Source organism: Phallusia mammillata, chromosome 4 (assembly GCF_965637545.1).
Source record: "Phallusia mammillata chromosome 4, kaPhaMamm4.hap1.1, whole genome shotgun sequence".
Taxonomy (NCBI): Eukaryota; Metazoa; Chordata; class Ascidiacea; order Phlebobranchia; family Ascidiidae; genus Phallusia; species Phallusia mammillata.
In genome coordinates this window covers 1,774,056-1,787,275 of record NC_137255.1, presented here as the reverse complement: position 1 = coordinate 1,787,275, position 13,220 = coordinate 1,774,056, and the positions used below count along the sequence as shown (strand labels likewise).

Below are 13,220 nucleotides of genomic sequence, written 5' to 3'. Positions count from 1 at the left end.
CAATATAATTAGTGCGTTGTGCAACTTTTCCACTGATAATCTTTACTGAAGTTAGAATAAGACCAAAAAGAATGGATAGAAACGAATTTAATTGCGTGACAAATCCTAATGTTTACGATTTGTGTGTTATTTTGAAATGCTCTGCGTGCCACAGGTTGGATACCCCTGCTCTATAAAGTGTCCAAATTTCATCCAATGCGGACATTGTTTAAAAAACACCCTTTTTTAGGGGGCTAGAGGGGTAAATATTGGGGCTACGGAGTTAAACACAATAATTGACACCTATAAATGACAAATACTACAAGCTGTCCAAATATCATTTAATTCTGACACCGTTTAAAAAACTGACCCATTTTAGGGGTTAGTGGGGTAACTGATGGGGTTCAACAGAAGCATAAAAGTATAAAATCACAATGACCCAATCAACAGTCATGTAAAATTTTATCCAAATCGGACAATGTTTAAAATTCTGACCACTATAGGTGTTATTAGCAACATTTGTTAACGTTTCTGATGTTTTAATGCTGTAAATACCCCTATGACTGGCATGTGCAAAAACATCCACCAAGTATTGTACAAACTAGGGATGGGCCGAGCCGAGCCAGAACCCGAGTATCACTGATTTTGATGCTCGGTGCTCCGGCCGAGCGGTTGCACAATTTGACCCAAGCACTAATTTGCATATTCATATTGAGATACGAGACTTTTGATCAAAAGGGTATACAAGAACAAAAATGAATGCTTTTCAAATGTATTAGATGGTGGAAAAATGGTTACTTACCCTGAACAGCTTAATAAGCCGCTTGTGACACAAGCCAGGGGTGTCAAACTCGTGGGGTTCGGGGGCCACATTGCAGTTTGGAAGTTATGCCGAGGGCTGCATGTGATTTTTAAACTAGATCCTTATTTCGCCCACATGCGCCAATTACCTGCTGGTTTTTGTTTTAAAATTACAGATGCATTGAAATAGGTTTATGTCATACATATGCCATCTATTGACGCCCCAAAAGCCCATGATAATTTCCAACTTGATGCACAGATTGAGCTGCACAGTGTGAAATTCGGTTTCAACTGTTTATTACATCAAAATTTATATTGTGATGCTGATGGTACTTGTTTTTTCGCATCGTTTGACCACAATAGGCCTACAAAAGTCTGACGCACATGGCTGCTAGGCTGGTAATACTCCTTTCAGTAACACAAAAACAATTTATTATAATTAGATAATATCTGACAAAATACTACAATTGTTGTTGAGTGTTTGTGGGCCGCATAAGTTTGACACCCCTGACATAAGCGACCTTGTAAAACTTGCATGAAATAGGGAATGTTTGTTGTGTCATAATGTACCCGAGCGTGCTCAGCCAAGCATCGAGCATTAACGGGAGATGCTTGGTGCTTGACCAAACAGACCCCTTGCCGTTTTGGCCCATCGCTAGTACAAACTTAAGCACCACTGGTTCTGTTGCCTATTCCATCAAAGAAATCTTTCGTTTCTGGTGCGCAGCAACATTCCAAAACATTTTACACTTTGGGGTCTGGCAGGGTAAATACTGGGGTTATCAAGTCAAACGAAGCAGTGGACACATCTACATGACCATATCTCTCATCTGTGAAAGTTTTATCCAAATCAGGCTAAAATTTGATGCCAAGAAAAAAGGAGCAGAAAAAGAAAAAAAACAAGAAAAAAAGAAGAAAAACAACAACCGAGTAAACTCAAGATGCGTCCCCTTCACCCTTAACAAACATTTTCATTGATATAACATTTTACTGTAAAACTTTCATTGATATGCTTACACATACATATGTTTATTCCAAACCCAATATAATTTGATCTGCTGCTTTTCTATGATCTATTTTCTTTTGAACATATTGTTTTTACACAATCATTTAACATTAAACCAAATGCATCCATATCCAAGTTTGCAAAATGGAGGATTAGGTAATGCAGTGACAAACTTCAAATTAACACTTTTCGCACTGCATCAAACTGTTTTCAAAAATACACTAATGTATGTAAACTAAAATTGTTTGGCTTATTCGGCCAACTATTTTTCACTACCACACAATTATTGCCACTTGTAATTTATGAAATATGTGTTTTGACGTTAAGTACATACTTTTACAGTTACTAATATTCAACATAAGTTTTTTTACTAGCTTGTACTTACCTTGATGTTGTAAATAAACATGAGGATTTAGTTGAGGCTGAACTGGAGTTGACTGGATGTTCTGAAGTGCTACATACAAAATAGAAGGTTACTCTTACTGCATTGTTACATGACCAGTAAAAAATCATAATGCAAGATTGATATGTCAAAAATAAACTGTCAATATCAATTATGTACAGACTTTGTATAGTAATATGACCCACCCAAAATTATAGCTTACTGGGCAACCTCTTGTGAGATACCATACTGTTAAACCCCAAATCGCTTCCAGAATTGCATAAATAACCTTTTTTTGATTAGTGAGAAATTGACTGGGGCTATGCTTCAAGCTTGCAACCCACCATGACAACACCGACCACCTGTCAAAGTTTGATCTAAGTGGTTGCTAAAATTCTGATATTTAGCAATCAAAAAACTAATGTTGAAGCAAAACACAGTTAAACATATCTTTGTATTTACGATTTTGAGACTGGGATGGGTGTTGTCTTAGTGGAACTTGAGATGGTTGGATGCTTTCACTGTGAAACTCTCCAGTGACAGGATTAAGCTGGTGAAGTGGAACAGTTGGATTGTGTTCAGCCGCAGGATGCTTAATTTCCATTTCCTTGACAGCATCGGCCACTTGTCGGAATATCACTGCTGGGTCTTGTGTGGCAAGATGTTGTTGGAATTCATCTCGAACATCCAGCATGTTGGGACGTTGGGTTGGGTTTTGCTCCCAGCATCTGGTCATCATCCTCTCCATCATCTCAACAATGACTCTATCATTGTCGCTGCATAAGTTTTTCAATTCCTGGATTGCTTCACAGTTTGGCCGGAGTCCCTGTTCTATCATTTGTCGAAATTCCTGTCTGCTGTACTCAGACAAATATGGATCCATTCGAAATATCAACATGTGGAAAATTACACCACAACTGAACACATCTTGTTCCTTTTTAGGTAGGGCATTGTGAAAAAGCTTTTCTGGGGCTGCATAGAACAATGTCATTGCTTGTGTTTCTTGTGGGTCGTTAATTTGAGTGGCTGTTGATCCAGTGAAATTTGCCAATTTGGCACATCCAAAGTCTGCAATTTTGACATTCAAACCAGTTGTAAGGAGAATGTTTTCTGGTTTCATATCTGCATGGATTAAGCGTTTGTCTTTTCCACAATTGTGAATGTATGTAACCCCATCTGTAATTTCATATGCCAGTCGAAGTCGCAGGGGCCATCCAATCGGAATGTAGTTGCTCAAAAGTAAACTTCGTAGATTGCCAGCTTCATAATATTGCATTACGATCCCCATGGCTCCCCGCCATCTTGTCAGTCCCAAAACATCGGCTATGTTTTCATGACGGGAGCGAAGCAGCATGTCATATTCATGACGTACCCTTTAATATAGCAAAGAGTTTTCAAACTTCCACCCAATTCAGATGCAAATGTTAATGAGTAAATCATTTCCGTTAGTCTGTAGAAGGTATTAGGACTTATAATTAAAACAATAACTTACATTTTCTTCATTGTGGTTTGTTCCCGTTCACCACCATTTACTGTAAAACATTTTACTGCAACAAATCCAGCATATTTGTGTTTTCCAACAACAACTTGTCCAAAACCTCCTCTGCCTGCTTCTGCCCGTTGAATGTCGCACAAGATTGTGTGGGCTTCATAATCCCGCAACTAAATATTCAGTTTAAATGTTTGTTATTAAGACAATACATTATATTATTTTTTTAATCAGTAACAAATAACTTACAACATCGGACATGGTTCACTTTTTGGTAAATAAAGTTCTAGCTTCTCATGTTCTTTTGATATTAACAACAGGCATCCTGAGAGAACTTGCTATCTTGCAACTTTTGTGTCCTTCAAAGTTCAATGATCAACGGACACAAACTCAATGAAGCATGAAGTATCGTTGCTAGGCAACGACATTATTCTTTTTGATGAGAGTCAGCAGGGATAAATCTTAATTTTTTTTAGATAATTGCTGTTGAAGTAGTGACTTTGTATAATTTAACGTTGAAGATTTTTACATGAAGAGTAGAAACATTTTTTTTGTCTACATCTTTTACATGCAGAGTGGAAAAGTGATTGGTAGTTCAAAGTTAAAACAAAACAAAATATAATAAATCTGTATCACTGATGTATTGGCGATGTACAAACGATGATGTATTTCATTAATTGACCTGCATTACAAAATTTAACAATTGCCCAAACTTAGGTTAAGTGCGTAAAACTGTAAAAAAGCTATTGTCAGAATTGCAAGTGGTTCTGTTGAAAATTTTGTTTTTGTTGTGGCCTCCAACGGTGAGGTCAAAGTTGCAATACTTTAGATCTATTTGTGCGAAAATTGAATTTTTGTTGTTTTTGTTATAAGAGTTTTGGTATAAGTCTGACTGCATCTCACCACCATACTTTTTTACAAGGTTTTTTACAAATTTAAGGTTCAGATATGCATAGTTGTAACATTTAAAAGCAAATATCATGCTCCTTCTGCTATAACTCTGTGATTAGTTAATGACATAGATGACACGACCTACAATATAAAAGAATAACACTAATAGAGTGTATTTAACATGTGCTTGTCAAAACATTTTTGATATTAGGGTTTCATTATTATTTTATACTTTCTACTTAGTTTCCATGTGCAGCTCTGTTGGTACAGCGTAACTTTTGGAAAGAGTCTTGTTATGGGTTTAATACCATCACAGATTTTTCTTGCCTGTACCTTGCGATTCTTATGAGACTGGCTTGATTCGGTATGACACCTACAATAGACCTGGCATACTATTAATTATATATGAGTATGCTATGAGAGCTGGTCTACATGAACACTTGATCCCAGGTATGAATTTATGCTTACTTTTACTGTAAAATGAAATGATTTTTTGTCCACCACAAACTTTCCTTTAAGTTTTAATACAAATAGAAACAAACTCATAATAAGCCAATACAGATTTGAGTTTATCCAAGGTTGAAATATGTCCAAAATCTGGTGTAATTATAATTTATAGGCTAAAAACACTAGTCCTGAACACTAGATTTATAACAGTGTAAATCACTAATTTCAAATCTTGTTAACTTATTACAGATTTGTAAAAGTCAAGGTTTTGTAAATGACCACAGAAAAGAACTAATGCCAAACAGGTAAGAGGAACAGAACAAATGTACCATATTTACTTAGTTAAAAACTGCTCTTTTGTAAACTGCATGTTGATGTGTTGAAAATAATTGTAAGTCACATCTTGTAATGTACAAAAATATGCTGTGTAATCTTTACAGGAAAAAGAAAATCAAATGCAAAGTGTGCAGTGCAATTGAAGAAAACTTGACATGACATTAAAAATGTAAGCTTTTGATTGTAAGCTACACAAACAGTGGAGTAGAACACATACTATTGCAGTGGTTCCCAACTTTTTTTGTTACAATTCTCCCTTTGCCCATTTTCGAACTATTCATTCCTCCCTATAAGAAGAAAAACAAATATAACATACAAAATTATAGCAATTTGAATAAGACCTTATAATTAGGGATGTCCATTCAGAATCCTTTACCAAATGTGAACCGGGTCCAAATTATAATGGGCATAATAATGTATGTATAAAAATATTCTGCAACATTTCCAATGTAATTTTTTTTGCAGTTTTTATGAAATTCCTCCCCTGAATTCATAAAATTCCTCCCTAGGGGGGAATTCCTCCTCGGTTGGGAACCACTGTACTATTGCATAAACACAAAATGTAAGAGGCTTTATATCCAAGTATTGCTCATCCAGCAGTTTTATTGTAAACAATCAACGTTTTGACGTCTATACAAGGCGTAAAAGGCTTTCATAGACTTTTTTCATGAATTGTTGATCTGGCCACAGAAAGGCACTTTGCTAAAACAACAAAAAACATTGTATTAATTTGTATGTTAGCACAACTAGGACAAAGTGACACCATTTTGTTTGTTTTTGCTAAAACAACAACAGTAAATTGAATTTGTCAAAAAACATGTCAAAGTATGAATTAGCAGTTGGTGCTGGAATTTTTAAAATTATAGTCAAATTTTAGTGTCTTCAAATTGAATTAAAATTCAAGTTTTACCTAATTCATTTTTTTTATTGTGCTCATACTGTTGTTGGCATGTTTTTTATTTACATAGATATACTTCCTAAAAATCCTGCATATTGGAATGTTTCAATCGCACAAGAGTATGGATTTTAGAAGGTTGCAATTGTGTTTGTTTTATATTGCTTGCTTTGATAATTCAATCTTTTTATTTATCATGTTAGACTAAATAAGACTCGTAATATGACCATCACTTGAACTTCGTGACAACCTGTTATACCAGTAGCTTGCTAATTTAAATTTTAAACTGTAGTAATTGACTTTGTGGTAACCCTTGTAAAGTAATAAAAAAAACTCTTTATGGTTTTTTAAATGGTATTTATGCTTGTCACTAAAAAAACAGATATCAACCTTTTTAAGCTAAACCTTATATGGGTTTTCAGCTTTCACTATCTGAAACCTGTATGGAAAATATCAAGTCTGCAATATTTCATCAGTCTTTGTTACAGCCATGCTCATTTGAAAGGTTTGGGTTTAAATCATTTTGTTTATATGCTCTGCAACTTTTTGTTGTATACATGTCTTGGTGTCAATACGAGCCAAATCATAGACTTTTTAATGGCACTTGAAATGAAAGTCAATGTTATCAAAATATAAATAAGTCTTGTTTGGAACCTTACCCAAACCCGTTTAGGTGTTTAAGAAATCGATTCAATGTGGAGTTATGTAAAATCACATGTTTGTCGGGCCTAAAAGCAGACTTTCTGGTAGGACACTGCAAAAAAACATAGAGTATTAACCTTCTTTGTAAAGTTTACTTTAAATAGTAAACTGACGTAACTTATTGGTCGGTCAACACATTTTCCCATTATAAAATTCATTGAATAGTAGGGTGAAGGAGTCATGTAAAAGCACTTAAATTGAATCCAGTGCTAACCACTTTAATTTGGTTCGTCTGGCAGCAAAACAATGAAGCAAATCTTCACAATGGGGCCCGAACAATGACTTCCCAAGCAGACCAGTATCAAATAACACGCTGTCGGCGCCGGTAATTGTAAACCTGTCTATTGTATCAGTTAAAACTTGTGCAAACTCACACTGAAGTAACGGGTTTAGGTGGGAAGTTTTCAACACAAGTTGTCAAACCGAATAAACTGGCTTGATCCGGTCTGTAGCTCGAGAAAAGTTTATGCAAGTTTATACAAATTAAGTGCTGCTATTTGTGTGGTTGGTTTTCAAACTGGGTGCGATTTTTGGAACACAGCGAAAACACGGAAAACTTGATTCTATTTAGTCTACGTGGTATTGGGCGCATTATTGCAAACTTGTGCTTTAATTGTTTGGTTGTGATGACCTGTGTCGGCATATTTCGCTGTTTGGTTTCCGCGATAACAACAAATAAAAATAAACAATGTGAAAATGATTCACTTGCGCCATCTACTGATAGAATGTCACGAGCCATTTTTGCACATAATAAAATCGCCAACGCCACGAAATTTAAAATAAAGTCAACTTTCGCTTGGTAATATACAATGGCGCAAACATTTATTCGTCATTATTGATTTCAGCTGATTATGGCGGTGAAGCGCATAGCACGGCACCGGGTTCATTGGGTGTTAGTTTATTTCGGTCCATCACCTATAATATAAACATGCTTCGTCATTATCTTAAAACAATAACGACACCTTTACAGGACATACAACGGTAACATGACGTTACGCGTTTGTGTTGAGCGACTGTTGACGTTTAGTGCTTTGTTGTGTGATGATGTGGTTTTTGTGTTTAAAACCTGTTATTTGCTAAACCAAATTCTCACTAAACAGCACATGCGCGTGACACAACAACAACAACAACAACGTCCAGTTTGCGGAATCGCTCCAGTGAAGCACGGCCTGCCCACAACATCCAACCCCGCTTTTATCACTCATCGAGATCGAATGGAGGAAGCCAGAAGGCAGATAAACAATGATGTTTATCCAAACATTTTTGGAAGGTAATGGAAAGATGTCAGTTTATCTTTCGTCGATTTTTATCTTTGTACAAAATACATCTGTTACATTTTACTGAGTGATTTTTGGAGGTCTGGTGAGGGACACACATAATTTGGAATCACGTGCGGCCCTGAGAGCCGCGGTTAAGAATCACTCGTGTAGCTGCAGCGCGTTTAGTCATGATCCACCATTTGTGCCCTTCACTGTTTTACGCTCCATAACGTTTTAACGTAGCGCAGCTATTTCCGGCTTGGTAATTGTTCGATGTCCATGTGGAGCTATGTTTTTTTCAAGCCAAATAAACTAACTCAACTTAATAAACAACGTGTATGTACGAATCTGTCTTCTTTCTAATTGATATTTAAATTAGATGACCCAAACTAAAAAAAAGCTGTTGCTTACAGCCATAATATCATGTTTATAGAGCTTGTATGACAATTGTACTTTTATTCCGACGTTTCGACGTCCTTACAGGTCGCCTTCATACGAGTACTGGCAGGTATCTCAATTTTCGATCTCATCACCCCACATTCCAGAAAAGAGGTGTCGTTCGTTCCTTAAAAAATGAGGCACGACGCTTGTGCACTCATAACGACGACTGCGAGGCGGAACTGACAAAGGTTCGCAAAGCCTTGAAACGATCGACGGGCAACTTTTCCCGAACAGGCGACCCATCCAAAAACAGAGGGTTTTGGGACATTTCCGTAACTACCCAAACTGACGGATATTTTACGGCGTATGTTGCCTGACATCGGCATGGCGGTTGGCGTCCAACCTGCCAACACTCTCCGCCAGTTAGTAAGTCGTGGCCACCTTTCAAACTCTCTCAGTTGACAAAAGTTTCACATTTTTTCTTTCTGTAAATGTCGTATTCACGTTAAGTCACAAATATTTTAATTATTTTATTGTAATTAAACATATTTCAAACAAAACCAAAAGCTGCATGTAATAATTTGTACATACATTATATGGGGGTTAACTGATAAACGCAAAGACAACCAAAAGCATCATATGTTTGAGAACCAAGCACACATGCACCATCTAGCGGATGAGTGCATATGCGCTATTCAGATGTACCGATATGTACCTGCAGTTTGGATTGTCCTTGTATTTTTGTGACATGCAAATGAGCACAACAGCTGATTCTCCAACTGCGTCTGCCATCGCTTGCAGGGTACTTCCCCTCATTTGATCCGCATCCATCCAAACATTGTAACCGTGAGATTCAAGGTGGGTTTTTATCTAAACGAAATGTGTATTGTTTAAAATGTATTGTTTTGTGCCCAGTATCAGAAAAGAAGCTCGTTAAAAATTTGTGGTGCATCAAACACGCAAATATATTGATGTGGTCGAATTTTAAAGTATTTGCCACTTGCAGCGTTGTTTTTTATCACGAGACTAATACCTTGTTTGGTTATTTCTGTCCGAGCACGATTTTACTACGATTTGACGTCGTTAAAGGCGTGTGACGTCGCATTTAAATGAGGTGATATGTTCGACGTCATGTAACGGCATGGGGTAAAACCTCTGAAGTTGGTAGTTGCAAAACTAATAAATATCTCAATAGGCATTTTAAAAAAAATTCGGTTCATTTAATTTTGATTTTTCCCTGCGATAATTAAGCATCAAATGCAAGAATTTCGGACTCTTGTGCGCCACTCACCGGCTGATTCTGTTTTTTTTTAAATACTGAAAAACATTTTTACTAATGAGACGCCACGGTTTTCAGTACGCTGCAAATACGGGTGGCCCATAATGCACCTGACGTGTAAAATCACTTCTCGCAATTTTCCTGAAATACGGAATCTGCTGAGTAAAAAAATGCCTTTTTTATTTTGAGATTAGTTTTAAAACCGCACACTGTCACAAAAAGAGTATTTTTCGTGCACATTTTCTACGCTTCAACAACATGTTGTCATTATCTACGTTGTATTACGGCGCCAAGCCTCGTTTATTTAACTCGCAACAAAGACTAATCAGACTATTTGGTTTATCACTGTGTATTTGGAACGTTTTGTCGCCGATAACGCTGGTTTTAGTTTACATGGTGCGTCTGAATCAAGATCACTTGCAATGAAAATATCCATACAATATTATTAAAATTGACCCCAACCCCTTGACATAATTAAAACTATAATATTGCTTGCCAACACCTGCACAATATTAATCACACTGCAAGTAGCGTCAGCCTTGCGTAATAGCGGAATTTATTTATTACATTCTGCCGCTTGATGGTGCTATTAAGTCGATTAAATGATTTTCTTATCTGGTCGGCAAATGAACAGCAAAAAGTAAATCAACTTACATGAATTGTGGCCACCTTTCAAACTCTCTCAGCTTCGTTGATGAAAGTTTTACATTTCTTTTTTCTGTAAATGTCGTATTCACGTTAAGTCACAAATTTTCAAATCATTTCTCTGTAATTAAATAGATTTCAAACAAAACCAAAAGCTGCATGTATCGATATATGTACACACGTTTTATGGACGTTAACCGACAAACGCAAAGACAACCAAAGGCATCGTATGTTTGAGAACCAAGCACACATGCACCATCAAGCGGATGAGTACAGGCAAATATTTCAGATGTACCGATATGTACCTGCAGTTTGGACTGTCCTTGTATTTCTGTGACATGCAAATGAGCACGACAGCTCGTTCTTCAACTGCGTCTGCCATCGCTTGCAAGGTACTTCCCCCATTCGATCCACATCCATCCAAACATTGTAACCGTGAGATTCAAGATGGGTTTTCATCTGAACAAAATGTACTGTTCCAAATGTACCCAGTAACGGAAAAGAAGCTCGTTAAACATCTGTGGTACATCAAACACGCAAATATATTAATGTGGTCGAGTTTTAAAGTATTTTCCACTTGCAGCGCTGTTTTTTTATCACGAGCCTAATACCTTGTTTGTTTACTTCTGTCCAAACACGATTTTATTACGATTTGACGCCGTTAAAGGCGTGTGACGTCGCATTTACATGAGGTACTATGTTTGACGTCATATAACAGCATGGAGCAAAACTTATGAAATTCGGTTGGTAAATGCACATTTAATAAATATCTAAAAACGCATTTTAAATAAAAAAAATCCGTTTCATTTAATCTTGATTTTATCTGCAATACCTAAGCATCAAATGCAAGAATTTCTGACTCCTGTGCGCCACCCAGCGGTTGATTCTGTTTTTCAAAAAAGACACTAAAAATATTTTTACCAATGAAACGCCATGGTTTTCAATACGCTGCAAATACGGGTGGCCCACAATGCACCTGACGTATAAAATCACCCCTCGCAACTTTCCTCAAATACGGAATTTGCTGAGTAAAAAATTTTTTTTTATTTTATTTTGTATTTTAGTTTAAAAACCGCACGCCGTCACGAAACGGGTATTTTTCGTGCATAAAAATGCTTTCTACGTTTCAAACACATATTGTCATCGGAATTGTCTCACAGCGCAAAGCCTTGTTTATTTAACTCGCAACAAAGACTATTAGATTATTCTTACTCTTTACAAGTCCTACGTCCTTCCTATGCTTGAATATGGCGATATTTTATTTGACAATTGCAATACCTCGGACAAACAATTAATAGAAAACGTGCAATACGACGCGGCAAAACTAATCCTAGGATGTATGAAAACCACGTCGCACAATAAAATATTACGTGATTTCGGCCTAACACCGCTTTACGTTCGCAGAAATGTCCACGCCCTGCTTCAGTTTTATAAAGTTTTACATCGCATCGGGCCTTCTTATTTGCTTGGATGCGCACCACATTTCGTCAAAGACGTGGTTTCTTACGACCTTCGTCATCCACTTCAACTTAACTCCATTCATTGTCGCAGCAATCAAAAGTTTAACTCGTTTTTTTGCAAGTCCACTCGCTTGTGGAACGAGCTTCCACAAGAAATTCGCTGCCTGAAGTCATTTTCAGCATTTAAATTTAAACTTAAAAGACACTTCTTTACACCGGCAACTAATACTTTGCACCTACATGGATCTCAACTCAAATTCACCGCAGTCCATTGCATGCACAGCCCACTGAACATAAACCCTAAACATTATCGTCGCTGTTCTTGTAATGGTTTAGAAACAACAAAACACCTATTCCTTCAATGCCCATTAGTTTACATCGTGCGTACGAAACAAGATCACTTGGAATGAAAATATCCATAAAAAATATTATTAAAATTGACCCAAACCCCTTGACATAATTAAAACTATAATATTGCTTGCCAACACCTTCACAATATTAATCACACTGCAAGTAGCGTCAGCGTAATAATGAAATTTATTTGTAACATTCTGCCGCTAGATGGTGCCAATGATTTTCTTATCTGGTCGCGACAACTAAACAACAAAAAGCAAATAAACTTACATTAATTGTGGCCACCTTTCAAACTTTTTCAGCTTCGTTGATGGAAGTTTTAAATTTCTTCTTACTGTAAATGTCGAATTCATGTTAAGTCACAGATTTTCAAATAATTTCTCTTAAATTTAATAGTTTTCAAACAAACCCAAAAGCTGCATGTACTGATTTGTGCTTATATCACATGTATAAACAAAAAGACAATAATATCAAGTTTATTAACTGAAACTGATTGTTTTGTTCCTAACCACAAGTATTTTATAAAAGCACATGTGCGCCATCTAGCGGATGAGTACAAAGGTGTATATTTTAGATGCACCGATATGTACATGCACAAATTCGACGTTGACTGGCAAACCAAACTGTTAATGCATTTACAACAAAGTCAAGCAATACCTCTGGTACGTAGATAAAGATTGCATCATCAGTTTCCATGACGTCATCATAGTTTTGGTCTGAGATGTGTTGTAGGGCGGGTATACTGCAAACACACAGACTGTGGTCTCCATCAATCTAAAGTTGGGTTTAAAGTTTAAGCATAAAGGCTTTGAGGTGTCAATGCTTTCCACAGGGTCAGTGGCATTTGTGTTAGATTATATTGTTACAAAATATCAATGGCAGTGCTTGGACAGCCAACATTTATTCTGTTTTTC

The 13,220-nt window shown here is 36.6% G+C and overlaps 2 long non-coding RNA genes across 2 annotated transcripts; one reads left to right on the top strand and one right to left on the bottom strand.

Annotated features, from left to right (window-relative positions):
* Positions 1–4,796: 4,796 nt before the first annotated feature.
* On the top strand, positions 4,797–6,535 carry LOC145224486 (uncharacterized). The gene is made up of 4 exons (XR_013859667.1): positions 4,797–4,998; positions 5,245–5,300; positions 5,436–5,500; positions 6,300–6,535. It is a non-coding gene; the product is annotated as an uncharacterized LOC145224486 (long non-coding RNA).
* A 3,658-nt stretch (positions 6,536–10,193) lies between these two features.
* On the bottom strand, positions 10,194–12,633 carry LOC145224702 (uncharacterized). The gene is made up of 4 exons (XR_013859719.1): positions 12,577–12,633; positions 10,798–10,951; positions 10,502–10,565; positions 10,194–10,249 (listed from the first exon to the last, which is right to left on the bottom strand). It is a non-coding gene; the product is annotated as an uncharacterized LOC145224702 (long non-coding RNA).
* Positions 12,634–13,220: the final 587 nt, after the last annotated feature.